The sequence below is a fragment of the Rhipicephalus microplus genome, chromosome X, assembly GCF_043290135.1.
Source record: "Rhipicephalus microplus isolate Deutch F79 chromosome X, USDA_Rmic, whole genome shotgun sequence".
NCBI classification, from domain to species: Eukaryota; Metazoa; Arthropoda; class Arachnida; order Ixodida; family Ixodidae; genus Rhipicephalus; species Rhipicephalus microplus.
Window position 1 is genome coordinate 491486855 of NC_134710.1, and position 13998 is coordinate 491500852.

Sequence of the window (13998 nt, forward strand, 5' to 3'; positions counted from 1 at the left end):
TTTGCCGTGGGCAGGATCCGCACCTGCGACGTTCTAATAACGCGTTCAATGCTCTACCACTGAGCTGCCACGACAGCTATCCCCCAAGCCAATTTAGTGGGTATCTATGTCAATTTAAACGTGGGAGTGTCAATCAGCGCCACTAGTAGCCTTGGCAGCGAGTGTGGCACACTCTTTAAAAGCCTTTTTGGCGTCACGTAGCACGTTAACTTATTACTAACTAGCAGCTGACCGATGGTCCCCCGTATACAACCTAAATGCACCAAGTCTGCCAGTACAACACCCTCTTTAATGAATAAGGAAAACAAGTGTATACTTAAGGGCTCGTTTTTCGTTTTTTACACAATAATAATAAGATGTAACAGACCGTAATTCCAAGGAAAGTATAGGGGAAGTTATTAGGCCAATATTATTGTAAATGAGAAGAAAAGTGGGTGAAAAGATAAATTGCCGTGGGCAGGATCCGAACCTGCGACCTTCGAATAAGGCGTTCGATGCTCTACCACTGACCTACCACGGCAGCTATCCCCCCAGCCACTATTTGGGGTATCTATGTCAATTTAAACGTGGGAGTGTAAATCAGCGCCACTAGTAGCCACGGCGGCGAGTGTGGCACAATCTTTATGAGCCTGTTTGGTGCCACGTAGCACGTGAACTTATTCCTAACTGGCAGCTGACCAATCGTCCCCCGTATACAACCTAAATGCACCAAGTCTGCCAGTACGAGACCCTCGTTACTGAATAAGGAAAACAAGTGTATACCTAAGGCACGTTGCCGGGCTAGTTGGTTGGGATTCATCATTTTCACTGGTATAGCGCACCACGACAAGGACACACACAAAGGAGAGATTCACACACACACAGCGCTAACTTGCAATTAGTTGCAAGTTAGCGCTGTGTGTGTGTGAATCTCTCCTTTTTGTGTGTCCTTGTCGTGGTGCGCTATACCAGTGAAAATGATGAAGTGTATACCTAAGGGCTCGTTTTTCGTGTTTTACACATAAATAATGAAATGTAACAGACACTAATGCCAAGGAAAGTATAGGGGAAGTTAATAGGCCAATTGTAATGTAAATGAGAAGAAAAGTGGGTGAAAGTATAACTTGCCTGGGCAGTATCCAAACCTGCGATGTTCCAATAACGCGTTCGATGCTCTACTACTGAGCTACCACGACAGCTATCCCCCCAGCCACTTTAATGGGTATCTATGTCAATTTAAACTTGGGAGATTCAATCAGCGCCAGTAGTAGCCATGGCGGCGAGTGTGGCACACTCTTTATGAGCCTGTTTGGCGTCACGTAGTGCGTGAACTTCTTACCTACTGGCAGCTGACCAATATTCCCCTGTATAAAACCTAAATGCACCAAGTCTGCCAGTAGGAGACCTTTGGTAATGAATAAGGGAAACAAGTGTATACTTATAGGCTCGTTTTTGTGTTTTACACAATAATAATGACATGTAGCAGACAATAAAACCAAGGAAAGTATAGGGAAAGGTATTAGGTCATTGGTATTGTAAATGAGAAGAAAAGTGGGTGAAATGATAACTAAGTCTGCCAGTACGAGACCCTCCTTAATGAGTAAGTGAAACAGATGTATACTTAAGGGCTAATTTTTGTGTTTTACACAATTTAATGAGATGTATTAGACAATAATTCCAAGGAAACTATAGGGGAAGTTATTAGGCCAAATAAATTGGTTATGAGAATAAAAGTGGGTGAAAAGATAACTTCCCGTGGGCAGGATCCAAACCTGCCACCTTCGAATAACGCGTTCGATGCTCTACCACTGAGCTACCACGACAGCTATCCCCCAAACCAATTTATTGGGTATCTATGTCAATTTAAACGTGGGAGTGTCAATCAGCGCCAGTAGTAGCCATTGCGGCGAGTGTGGCACACTCTTTATGAGCCTGTTTGGCGTCATGTAGCACGGGAACTTGTTACGAACTCGCAGCTGACCAATAGTCACCCATATACAACCTAAATGCACCAAGTCTGCCAGTACGAGGCCCTCCTTAATGAATAAGTGAAACAGATGTATACTTAAGGGCTCATTTTTGTGTTTTACACAATTTAATGAGATGTATTAGACAATAATTCCAAGGAAACTATAGGGGAAGTTATTAGGCCAATTGTATTGGTAATGAGAATAAAAGTGGCTGAAAAGATAAGTTCCCGTGGGCAGGATCCAAACCTGCGACCTTCGAATAACGCGTTCGATGCTCTACCACTGAGCTACCACGACAGCTATCCCCCAAGCCAATTTATTGGGTATCTATGTCAATTTAAGCGTGGGAGTGTCAATCAGCGCCACTAGTAGCCATGGCAGCGAGTGTGGCACACTCATTATGAGCCTGTTCGGCGTCACGTAGCACGTGAACTTATTACTAACTAGCAGCTGACCAATAGTCCCCCGTATACAACCTAAATGCACCAAGTCTGCCAGTACGAGACCCTAGTTATTGAATAAGAGAAACAGATGTATACTTAAGGGCTCGTTTTTTGTATTTTACACAGTATGATGAGATGTAACAGACAATAATGCCAAGGAAAGTATAGCGGAAGTTATTAGGCCAGTTGTAATGTTAATGAGAAGAAACGTGGGTGAAAAGATAGCTTGCCATGGGCAGAATTCGAACATGCGACCTTCGAATAACGCGTTCAATGCTCTACCACTGAGCTACAACTAGAGCTTTCCCCAAGCTACTTTATTGGGTATCTTTGTAAATTTAAACGTGGAAGTGTTATTGAGCGCCACTAATAGCCATGGCAGCGAGTGTGGAACACTCAATATCAGCCTGTTTGGCGTCACGTAGCGCGTGAACTTATTACAAACTGGCAGTGACCAATAGTCCCCCGTATGCAACCTAAATGCACCAAGTCTGCCAGTACGAGACCTTTGTTAATGAATAAGGGAAACAAGTGTATACTTAAAGGCTCGTTTTTGTGTTTTACACAATAATATTTACATGTAACAGACAATAAAACCAAGGAGAGTTTAGGGGAAGGTATTATGCCATTTGTATTGTAAATGAGAAGAAAAGTGGGGGAAACGATAGCTTGCCGTGGGCCGGATCTGAACCTGCAACCTTCGATTAACGCTTTCGATGCTCTACACTGAGCTACCACGACATCTATCCACCAAGCCAATTTATTGGGTATCTATGTCAATTTAAACGTGGGAAAGTCAATCAGCGCCACTAGTAGCCATGGCAGCGAGTGTGGCACACTCTTTATGAGCCTGTTTGGCGTCACGTAGCACGTGAACCTATTACTAACTAGCAGCTGACCATTAGTCCCCCGTATACAACCTAAATGCACCGAGTCTGCAAGTACGAGACCCTCGTTAATGAACAAGAGAAACTTATGTATACTTAAAGGCTCGTTTTTCGTGTTTTACACAATATAATGAGATGTAACAGACAATAAAACCAAGGAGATTATAGGGGAAGGTATTAGGCCATCTGTTTTGTAATTGAGAAGAAAAGTGGGTGAAAAGATAACTTGCCGTGGCAGGATCTGAAACTGCGACGTTCCAATAACTCGTTCGATGCTTTACCACTGAGCTACCACGACAGCTGTCCTCCCAGCCACTTAATTGGGTATCTATTTCAATTTCAACGTAGGAGTGTCAATCAGCGCCAGTTGTAGCCATGGCTGCGAGTGTGGCACACTATTTATGAGCCTGTTTAGCGTCACGAAGCACGTGAACTTATTATGAACTCGCAGCTGATCAATCGTCCCCCGTATGCAACCTAAATGCACCAAGTCTGCCAGTACGAGACCCTAGTTAATGAATAAGAGAAACAGATGTATACTTAAGGGCTCATGTTTTGTGTTTTACACAATAATAATGAGATGTAACAGACAATATTGCCAAGGAAAGTATAGGGGAAGTTATTAGGGCAGTTGTAATGTAAATGAGAAGAAAAGTGGGTGAAAACATAACTTGCAGTTGGCAGGATCCCAAGCTGCGACGTTCCAATAACGCGTTCGATGCTCTACTACTGAGCTACCACGACAGCTATCCCCCCAGCCACTTTAATGGGTATCTATGTCAATTTAAACTTGGGAATGTCAATCAGCGCCAGGGTTAGCCATGGCGGCGAGTGTGGCACACTTTATGAGCCTGTTTGGCGTCACGTAGCGCGTGAACTTCTTACTAACTGGCAGCTGACCAATATTCCCCTGTATAAAACCTTAATGCACCAAGTCTGCCAGTACGAGACCTTTGTTAATGAATAAGGGAAACAAGAGTATACTTAAAGGCTCGTTTTTGTGTTAACACAATAATAATGAGATGTAGCAGACAATAAAACCAAGGAAAGTTTAGAGAAAGGTATTAAGTCATTTGTATTGTATATGAGAAGAAAAGTGTGTGAAAAGATAACTTGTCGTGGGCAGGATCCGCACCTGCGACGTTACAATAACGCTTTCAATACTCTACCACTGAGCTGCCACGACAGCTATCCCCCAAGCCAATTTAGTGGGTATCTATGTCAATTTAAACGTGGGAGTGTCAATCAGTGCCACTAGTACCCTTGGCAGCGAGTGTGGCACACTCTTTATGAGCCTGTTTGGCGTCACGTAGCACGTTAACTTATTACTAACTAGCAGCTGATCGATAGTCCCCCGTATACAACCTAAATGCACCAAGTCTGCCAGTACAAGACCCTCTTTAATGAATAAGGAAAACAAGTGTATACTTAAGGGCTCGCTTTCCGTTTTTTACACAAGATTAATAAGATGTAACAGACCGTTATGCCAAGGAAAGTATAGGGGAAGTTATTACGCCAATATTATGTAAATGAGAAGAAAAGTGGGTGAAAAGATAAATTGCCGTGGGCAGGATCCGAACCTGCGACCTTCGATAACGCGTTCGATGCTCTACCACTGACCTACCACGGCAGCTATCCCCCCAGCCACTTTTTGGGGTATCTATGTCAATTTAAACGTGGTAGTGTAAATCAGCGCCCCTAGTAGCCACGGTGGCGAGTGTGGCACACTCTTTATGAGCCTGTTTGGCGTCACGTAGCACGTGAACTTATTACTAACTGGCAGCTGACCAATAGCCCCCGTATACAACCTAAATGCACCGAGTCACAAGTACGAGACCCTCGTTAATGAACAAGAGAAACAGATGTATACTTAAGGGCTCGTTTTTCGTGTTTTACACAATATAATAAGATGTAACAGACAATAAAACCAGGGAGAGTATAGGGGAAGGTATTAGGCCATTTGTATTGTAAATGAGAAGAAAAGTGGGTGAAAAGATAACTTGCCGTGGGCAGGATCCAAAACTGCGACGTTCCAATAACTCGTTCGATGCTCTACCACTGAGCTACCACGACAGCTATCCTCCCAGCCACTTTGTTTGGTATTTATGTCAATTTCAACGTGAGAGTGTCAATAAGCGCCAGTAGTAGCCATGGCGGCGAGTGTGGCACACTCTTTATGAGCCTGTTTGGCGTCACGTAGCACGTGAACTTATTACGAACTCGCAGCTGACCAATAGTCTCCGTATACAACCTAAATGCACCAAGTCGGCCAGTACGAGACCCTAGTTATTGAATAAGAGAAACAGATGTATACTTAAGGGCTAGTTTTTTGTGTTTTACACAGTATGATGAGATGTAACAGACAATAATGCCAAGGAAAGTATAGCGGAAGTTATTAGGCCAACTGTAATGTTAATGAGAAGAAACGTGGGTGAAAAGATAGCTTGCCATGAGGGGAATTCAAACATGCGACCTTCGAATAACGCGTTAAATTCTCTACCACTGAGCTACAACTAGAGCTTTCCCCAAGCCACTTTATTGGGTATCTATGTCAATTTAAACGTGGGAGTGTCAATCAGCGCCACTAGTAGCCATGGCAGCGAGTGTTGCACACTCTTTGTGAGCCTGTTTGGCGTCGCGTAGCACGTGAACCTATTACTAACTAGCAGCTGACCATTAGTCCCCCGTATACAACCTAAATGCACCGAGTCTGCAAGTACGAGACCCTCGTTAATGAACAAGAGAAACATATGTATACTTAAAGGCTCGTTTTTCGTGTTTTACACAACATAATGAGATGTAAAAGACAATAAAACCAAGGAGAGTATAGGGGAAGGAATTAGGCCACTTGTATTGTAAATGAGAAGAAAAGTGGGTGAAAAGATAACTTGCCGTAAGCAGGATCTGAAACTGTGACCTTCGAATAACGCGTTCAATGCTGTATCACTGAGCTACCATGACAGCTATCCTCCCAGCCACTTTATTGGGTATCTATGTCACTTTAAACGTGGGAGTGTCAATCAGCGCCACTAGTAGCCATGGCAGCGAGTGTGGCACACTATTTATGAGCCTGTTTGGCGTAACGTAGCGCGTGAACTTTTTACTAACTGGCAGCTGACCATTAGTCCTCCATATACAACCTAAATGCACCAAGTCTGACAGTACGAGACCCTCGTTAATGAATAAGGAAAACAAGTGTATACCTAAGGGCTCGTTTTTGTGTTTTACACAAAGATAATGACATGTAACAAACAATAAAACCAAGGAGAGTTTAGGGGAAGGTATTAGGCCTATTGTAATGTTAATGAGAAGAAAAGCGGAAGAAAAGATAACTTGCCGTGGGCAGGGTCCGAACCGGCGACCTTCGAATAACGCGTTCGATGCTCTATCACTGAGCTACCATGACAGCTATCCCCCCAGCCACTTTATTGGGTATCTATGTCAATTTAAACGTGGGAGTGTCAATCAGTGCCACTAGTAGCCATGCCGTCAAAAGTGGCACACTCTTTATGAGCCTGTTTGGCGTAACGTAGCGCGTGAACTTCTTACTAACTTGCAGCTGACCAATATTCCCCTGTATACTACCTAAATGCACCAAGTCTGCCAGTACGAGACCCTCGTAAATGAATAAGAGAAACAGATGTATACTTAAGGGCTCGTTTTTCGTGTTTTACACAGTATGATGAGATGTAACAGACAATAATGCCAAGGAAAGTATAGCGGAAGTTATTAGGCCAATTGTAATGTTAATGAGAAGAAACGTGGGTGAAAAGATAGCTTGCCGTGGGCAGGATCCGAACCTTCGACCTTCAAATAACGCGTTCAAGGCTCTTAAACTGACCTATCACGGCAGCTATCCCCCCAGCCACTTTTTAGAATATCTGGGTCAATTTAAACGTGGAAGTGTAAATCAGCGCCACTAGTAGCCAGGGCGGCAAGTGTGGGACACTCTTTGTGAGCCTGTTTGGCGTCACGTAGCAGGTGAACCTATTACTAACTGGCAGCTGAACAATAGTCCCCCGTATACAACCTAAGTGCACCAAGTCTGCCAGTACGAGAGCCTCGTTAATGAATAAGAAAAGAAGTGTATACTTAAGGGCTCGTTTTTTGTGTTTTACACAATACTAATGAGATGTAACCGACAATAATGCCAAGGAAAGTATAGGGGAAGTTATTAGGCCAATTGTAATGTAATTGAGAAGAAAAATGGGTGAAAACATAACTTGCCGTGGGCAGGATTCAAACCTGCGACGTTCCAATAAAGCGTTCGATGCTCTACTACTGAGCTACCACGACAGCTATCCCCCCAGCCACTTTAATGGGTATCTATGTCAATTTAAACGTGGGAGTGTCAATCAGCGCCAGTAGTAGCCATGGCGGCGAGTGCGGCACACTCTTTACGAGCCTTTTTGGCGTCACGTAGCGCGTGAACTTCTTACTAACTGGCAGCTGACCAATATTCCCCTGTATAAAACCTAATTGCACCAAGTCTGCCAGTACGAGACCTTTGTTAATGAATAAGGGAAACAAGTGTATACTTAAGGGCTCGTTTTTGTGTTTTACACAATATTAAAGAGATGTAACAGACAATAAAACCAAGGAAAGTATAGGGGAAGGTATTAGGTCATTTGTATTGTAAATGAGAAGAAAAGTGGGTGAAAAGATAACTTGCCGTGGGTAGGATCCAAACCTGCGACCTTAGAATAACGCGTGCGATGCTCTACCACTGACCTACCACGGCAGCTATCCCCCCAGCTACTTTTTTGGCTATCTATGTCAATTTAAATGTGGGAGTGTAAATCAGCGCCACTAGTAGCCACAGCGGCGAGGGTGGCACACTCTTTATGAGCCTGTTTGGCGTCACGTAGCACGTGAACCCATTACTAACTGGCAGCTGACCAATAGTCCCTCGTATAAAACATAAATGCACCAAGTCTGCCAGTACGAGACCCTCGTTAATGAATAAGAGAAACAGATGTATACTTAAGAGCTTCATTTTCGTGTTTACACAATAATAATGAGATGTAACAGACAATAATGCCGAGGAAAGCATAGGGAAAGTTATTAGGCCAATAGTAATGTAAATGAGAAGAAAAGTGGGTGAAAAGATAACTTGCCGTGGGCAGGATCCGAACGACCGACCTTCGAGTAACGCGTTCGATGCTCTACCACTGACCTACCACGGCAGCTATCCCCCCAGCTACTTTTTTGGGTATCTATGTCAATTTAAACGTGGGAGTGTAAATCAGCGCCACTAGTAGCCACGGCGGCGAGTGTGGCACACTCTTTATGAGCCTGTTTGGCGTCACGTAGCACGTGAACCTATTACTAACTGGCAGCTGACCAATAGTCCATCGTATAAAACCTAAATGCACCAAGTCTGCCAGTACGAGACCCTCAGTAATGAATAAGAGAAACAGATGTATGCTTAAGAGCTTCATTTTCGTGTTTTACACAATAATAATGAGATGTAACAGACAATAATGCAAGGAAAGTATAGGCGAAGTTATTAGGCCAATAGTAATGTAAATGAGAAGAAAAGTGGGTGAAAAGATAATTTGCCGTGGGCAGGATCCGAACCTGCGACCTTCGAATAACGCGTTCGATGCTCTACCACTGACCTACCACGGCAGTTATCCCCCCAGCCACTTTTTTGGGTATCTCTGTCAATTTAAACGTGGGAGTGTAAATCAGCGCCACTAGTAGCCACGGCGGCGAGTGTGGCACACTCTTTATGAGCCTGTTTGGCGTCACGTAGCACGTGAACTTATTACTAACTGGCAGCTGACCAATAGTCCCCCGTATACAACCTAAATGCACCAAGTCTGCCCGTACGAGACCCTCGTTAATGAATAAAGAAAACAAGTGTATACCTAAGGGCTCGTTTTTCGTGTTTTACACAATAATATTGAGATGTAACTGACAATAATGCCAAGGAAAGTATAGGGGAAGTTAATAGGCCAATTGTAATGTAAATGAAAAGAAACGTGGGAGAAAACATAACTTGCGTGGGCAGGATTCAAACCTGTGACCTTCGAACACCGCATTCGATGCTCTATCACTGAGCTACCACGACAGCTATCCCCCAGCCACTTTATTCGGTATCTATGTCAATTTATACGTGGGAGTGTCAATCAGCGCCACTAGTAGCCATGGCGGCGAAAGTGGCACACTCTTTATGAGCCGGTTTGGCGTAACGTAGCACGTGAACTTCTTACTAACTGGCAACTGACCAATATTCCCCAGTATACTACCTAAAAGCACCAAGTCTGCCAGTACAAGACCCTCGTTAATGAATAAGAGAAACGGATGTATACTTGAGGGCTCATTTTTGTGTTTTACAAAATTTAATGAGATGTAACAGACAATAATGCCAAGGAAAGTATAGGGGAATTTCTTTGGCCAGTTGTAGTGTTAGTGAGCAGAAAAGTGGGTGAAAAGATAACTTGCCGTGGGCAGGATCCGAACCTCCGACCTTCGAATAACGCGTTCAATGCTCTACCACTGAGCTTCCTCGACAGCTATCCCCCCAGCCACTTTATTGGGTATCTATGTCAATTTAAACGTGAGAGTGTCCGTCATCGCCAGTAGTAGTTATGGCGGCGAGTGTGGCACACTCTTTATGAGCCTGTTTGGCGTCACGTAGCTCGTGAACTTATTACGAACTGGCAGCTGAACAATAGTCCCCCATATACAATCTAAATGCACCAATTCTGCAAGTACGAGACCCTCGTTAAGGAATAAGTGAAACAGATGAATAATTAAGGGCTCGTTTTTTGTGTTTTACACAATAATATTGAGATGTAACAGACAATATTGCCAAGGAAAGTATAGGGGAAGTTATCAGGCCAATTGTAATGTAAATGAGAAGAAAAGTGGGTGAAAACATAACTTGCAGTTGGCAGGATCAAAACCTGCGACGTTCCAATAACGCGTTCGATGCTCTACCACTGAGCTACCATGACAGCTATCCCCCCAGCCACTTTATTGGGTATCTATGTCAATTTAAACGTGGGAGTGTCAATCAGCGCCAGTAGTAGCCATGGCGGCGAGTGTGGCACACTCTTTATGAGCCTGTTTGGCGTCACGTAGCACGTGAACTTATTACGAACTGGCAGCTGAACAATAGTCCCCCATATACAACCTAAATGCACCAAGTCTGCCAGTACGAGACCCTCCTTAATGAATAAGAGAAACAGATGTATACTTAAGGGCTCATTTTCTTGTTTTACACAATATAAATGAGATGTAACAGACAATATTGCCAAGGAAAGTATAGGGGAAGTTATTAGGCTAATTGTAATGTAAATGAGAAGAAAAGTGGGTGAAAACATAACTTACAGTGGGCAGGATCCAAACCTTCGACGTTGAAATAATGCGTTCGATGCTCTACTACTGAGCTACCACGACAGCTATCCCCACAGCCACTTTAATGGGTATCTATGTCAATTAAAACGTGGGAGTGTCAATCAGCGCCAGTAGTAGCCATGGCGGCGAGTGTGGCACACTCTTTATGAGCCTGTTTGGCGTCACGTAGTGCGTGAACTTCTTACTAACTGGCAGCTGACCAATATTCCCCTGTATAAAACCTAAATGCACCAAGTCTGCCAGTACGAGACCTTTGTTAATGAATAAGGGAAACAAGTGTATACTTAAGGGCTCGTTTTTGTGTTTTACACAATAATATTGAGATGTAACACACAATAAAATCAAGGAAAGTATAGGGGAAAGTTATAGGTCATTTGTATTGTAAATGAGAAGAAAAGTGGGTGAAAAGATAACTTGCCGTGGGCAGGATCAAAACCTGCGACGTTCCAATAACGCGTTCAATGCTCTACCACTGAGCTACCATGACAGCTATCCCCCCAGCCACTTTATTGGGTATCTATGTCAATTTAAACGTGGGAGTGTCAATCAGCGCCAGTAGTAGCCATGGCGGCGAGTGTGGCACACTCTTTATGAGCCTGTTTGGCGTCACGTAGCACGTGAACTCATTACGAACTGGCAGCTGAACAATAGTCCCGCATATACAACCTGAATGCACCAAGTCTGCCAGTACGAGACCCTCCTTAATGAATAAGAGAAACAGATGTATACTTAAGGGCTCATTTTTGTGTTTTACACAATAATATTGAGATGTAACAGACAATCAAATCAAGGAAAGTATAGGGGAAAGTTATTAGGCCATTTGTATTGTAAATGTGAAGAAAAGTGGGTGAAAAGATAACTTGCCGTGGGCAGGATCAAAACCTGCGACGTTCCAATAACGCGTTCAATGCTCTACCACTGAGCTACCATGACAGCAAACCCCCCAGCCACTTTATTGGGTATCTATGTCAATTTAAACGTGGGAGTGTCAATCAGCGCCAGTAGTAGCCATGGCGGCGAGTGTGGCACACTCTTTATGAGCCTGTTTGGCGTCACGTAGCACGTGAACTTATTACGAACTGGCAGCTGAACAATAGTTCCCCATATACAACCTAAATGCACCAAGTCTGCCAGTACGAGACCCTCCTTAATGAATAAGAGAAACAGATGTATACTTAAGGGCTCGTTTTTGTGTTTTACACAATAATATTGAGATGTAACAGACAATAAAATCAAGGAAAGTATAGGGGAAAGTTATTAGGCCATTTGTATTGTAAATGTGAAGAAAAGTGGGTGAAAAGATAACTTGCCGTGGGCAGGATCAAAACCTGCGACGTTCCAATAACGCGTTCAATGCTCTACCACTGAGCTACCATGACAGCTATCCCCCCAGCCACTTTATTGGGTATCTATGTCAATTTAAACGTGGGAGTGTCAATCAGCGCCAGTAGTAGCCATGGCGGCGAGTATGGCACACTCTTTATGAGCCTGTTTGGCGTCACGTAGCACGTGAACTTATTACGAACTGGCAGCTGAACAATAGTCCCCCATATACAACCTAAATGCACCAAGTCTGCCAGTACGAGACCCTCCTTAATGAATAAGAGAAACAGATGTATACTTAAGGGCTCATTTTTGTGTTTTACACAATTTGATGAGATGTATTAGACAATAATGCCAAGGAAAGTATAGGGGAAGTTATTAGGCCAATTGTATTGGTAATGAGAATAAAAGTTGGAGAAAAGATAACTTTCCGTGGGCAGGATCCGAACCTGCGACCTTCGAATAACGCGTTCGATGCTCTACCACTGAGCTACAACGAGAGCTATCCCCAAGCCACTTATTGGGTATCTTTGTCAATTTAAACGTGGCAGTGTTATTCAGCGCCAGTAGTAGCCATGGCGGCGTGTGTGGCACACTCTTTATGAGCCTGTTTGGCGTCACGTAGCACGTGAACCTACTACGAACTCGCAGCTGACCAATAGTTCCCCGTATACAACCTAAATGCACCAAGTCTGCCAGTACGAGACCCTAGTTAATAAATAAGAGAAACAGATGTATACTTAAGGCCTCGTTTTTGTGTTTTACACAATATAAAGGAAATGTAACAGACAATATTGCCAAGGAAAGTATAGGGGAAGTTATTAGGCTAATTGTAATGTAAATGAGAAGAAAAGTGGGTGAAAACATAACTTACAGTGGGCAGGATCCAAACCTTCGACGTTGCAATAACGCGTTCGATGCTCTACTACTGAGCTACCACGACAGCTATCCCTGCAGCCACTTTAATGGGTATCTATGTCAATTAAAACGTGGGAGTGTCAATCAGCGCCAGTAGTAGCCATGGCGGCGAGTGGGGCACTTTCTTCATGAGCCTGTTTGCCGTCACGTAGTGCGTGAACTTCTTACTAACTGGCAGCTGACCAATATTCCCCTGTATAAAACCTAAATGCACCAAGTCTGCCAGTACGAGACCTTTGTGAATGAATAAGGGAAACAAGTGTATACTTAAGGGCTCGTTTTTGTGTTTTACACAATAATATTGAGATGTAACACACAATAAAATCAAGGAAAGTATAGGGGAAAGTTATAGGTCATTTGTATTGTAAATGAGAAGAAAAGTGGGTGAAAAGATAACTTGCCGTGGGCAGGATCAAAACCTGCGACGTTCCAATAACGCGTTCAATGCTCTACCACTGAGCTACCATGACAGCTATCCCCCCAGCCACTTTATTGGGTATCTATGTCAATTTAAACGTGGGAGTGTCAATCAGCGTCAGTAGTAGCCATGGCGGCGAGTGTGGCACACTCTTTATGAGCCTGTTTGGCGTCACGTAGCACGTGAACTTATTACGAACTGGCAGCTGAACAATAGTCCCCCATATAGAACCTGAATGCGCCAAGTCTGCCAGTACGAGACCCTCCTTAATGGATAAGAGAAACAGATGTATACTTAAGGGCTCATTTTTGTGTTTTACACACTTTAATGAGATGTATTAGACAATAATGCCAAGGGAAGTATAGGGAAAGTTATTAGGCCAATTGTATTGGTAATGAGAATAAAAGTTGGAGAAAAGATAACTTTCCTTGGGCAGGATCCGAACCTGCGACCTTCGAATAACGCGTTCGATGCTCTACCACTGAGCTACAACGAGAGCTATCCCCAAGCCACTTATTGGGTATCTTTGTCAATTTAAACGTGGCAGTGTTATTCAGCGCCACTAGTAGCCATGGCGGCGAGTGTGCAACACTCTTTATGAGCCTGTTTGGCGTCACGTAGCGCGTGAACTTATTACAAACTGGCAGCTGACCATTAGTCCCCCGTATGCAACCTAAATGCACCAAGTCTGC

General features: G+C 43.7%; 1 non-coding gene across 1 annotated transcript; it reads right to left on the reverse strand.

Moving 5' to 3' along the window:
* Nucleotides 1–448: 448 nt before the first annotated feature.
* TRNAR-CCU (transfer RNA arginine (anticodon CCU)) lies at nt 449–520 on the reverse strand. Its single transcript has one exon. It is a non-coding gene; the product is annotated as a tRNA-Arg (tRNA).
* Nucleotides 521–13998: the final 13478 nt, after the last annotated feature.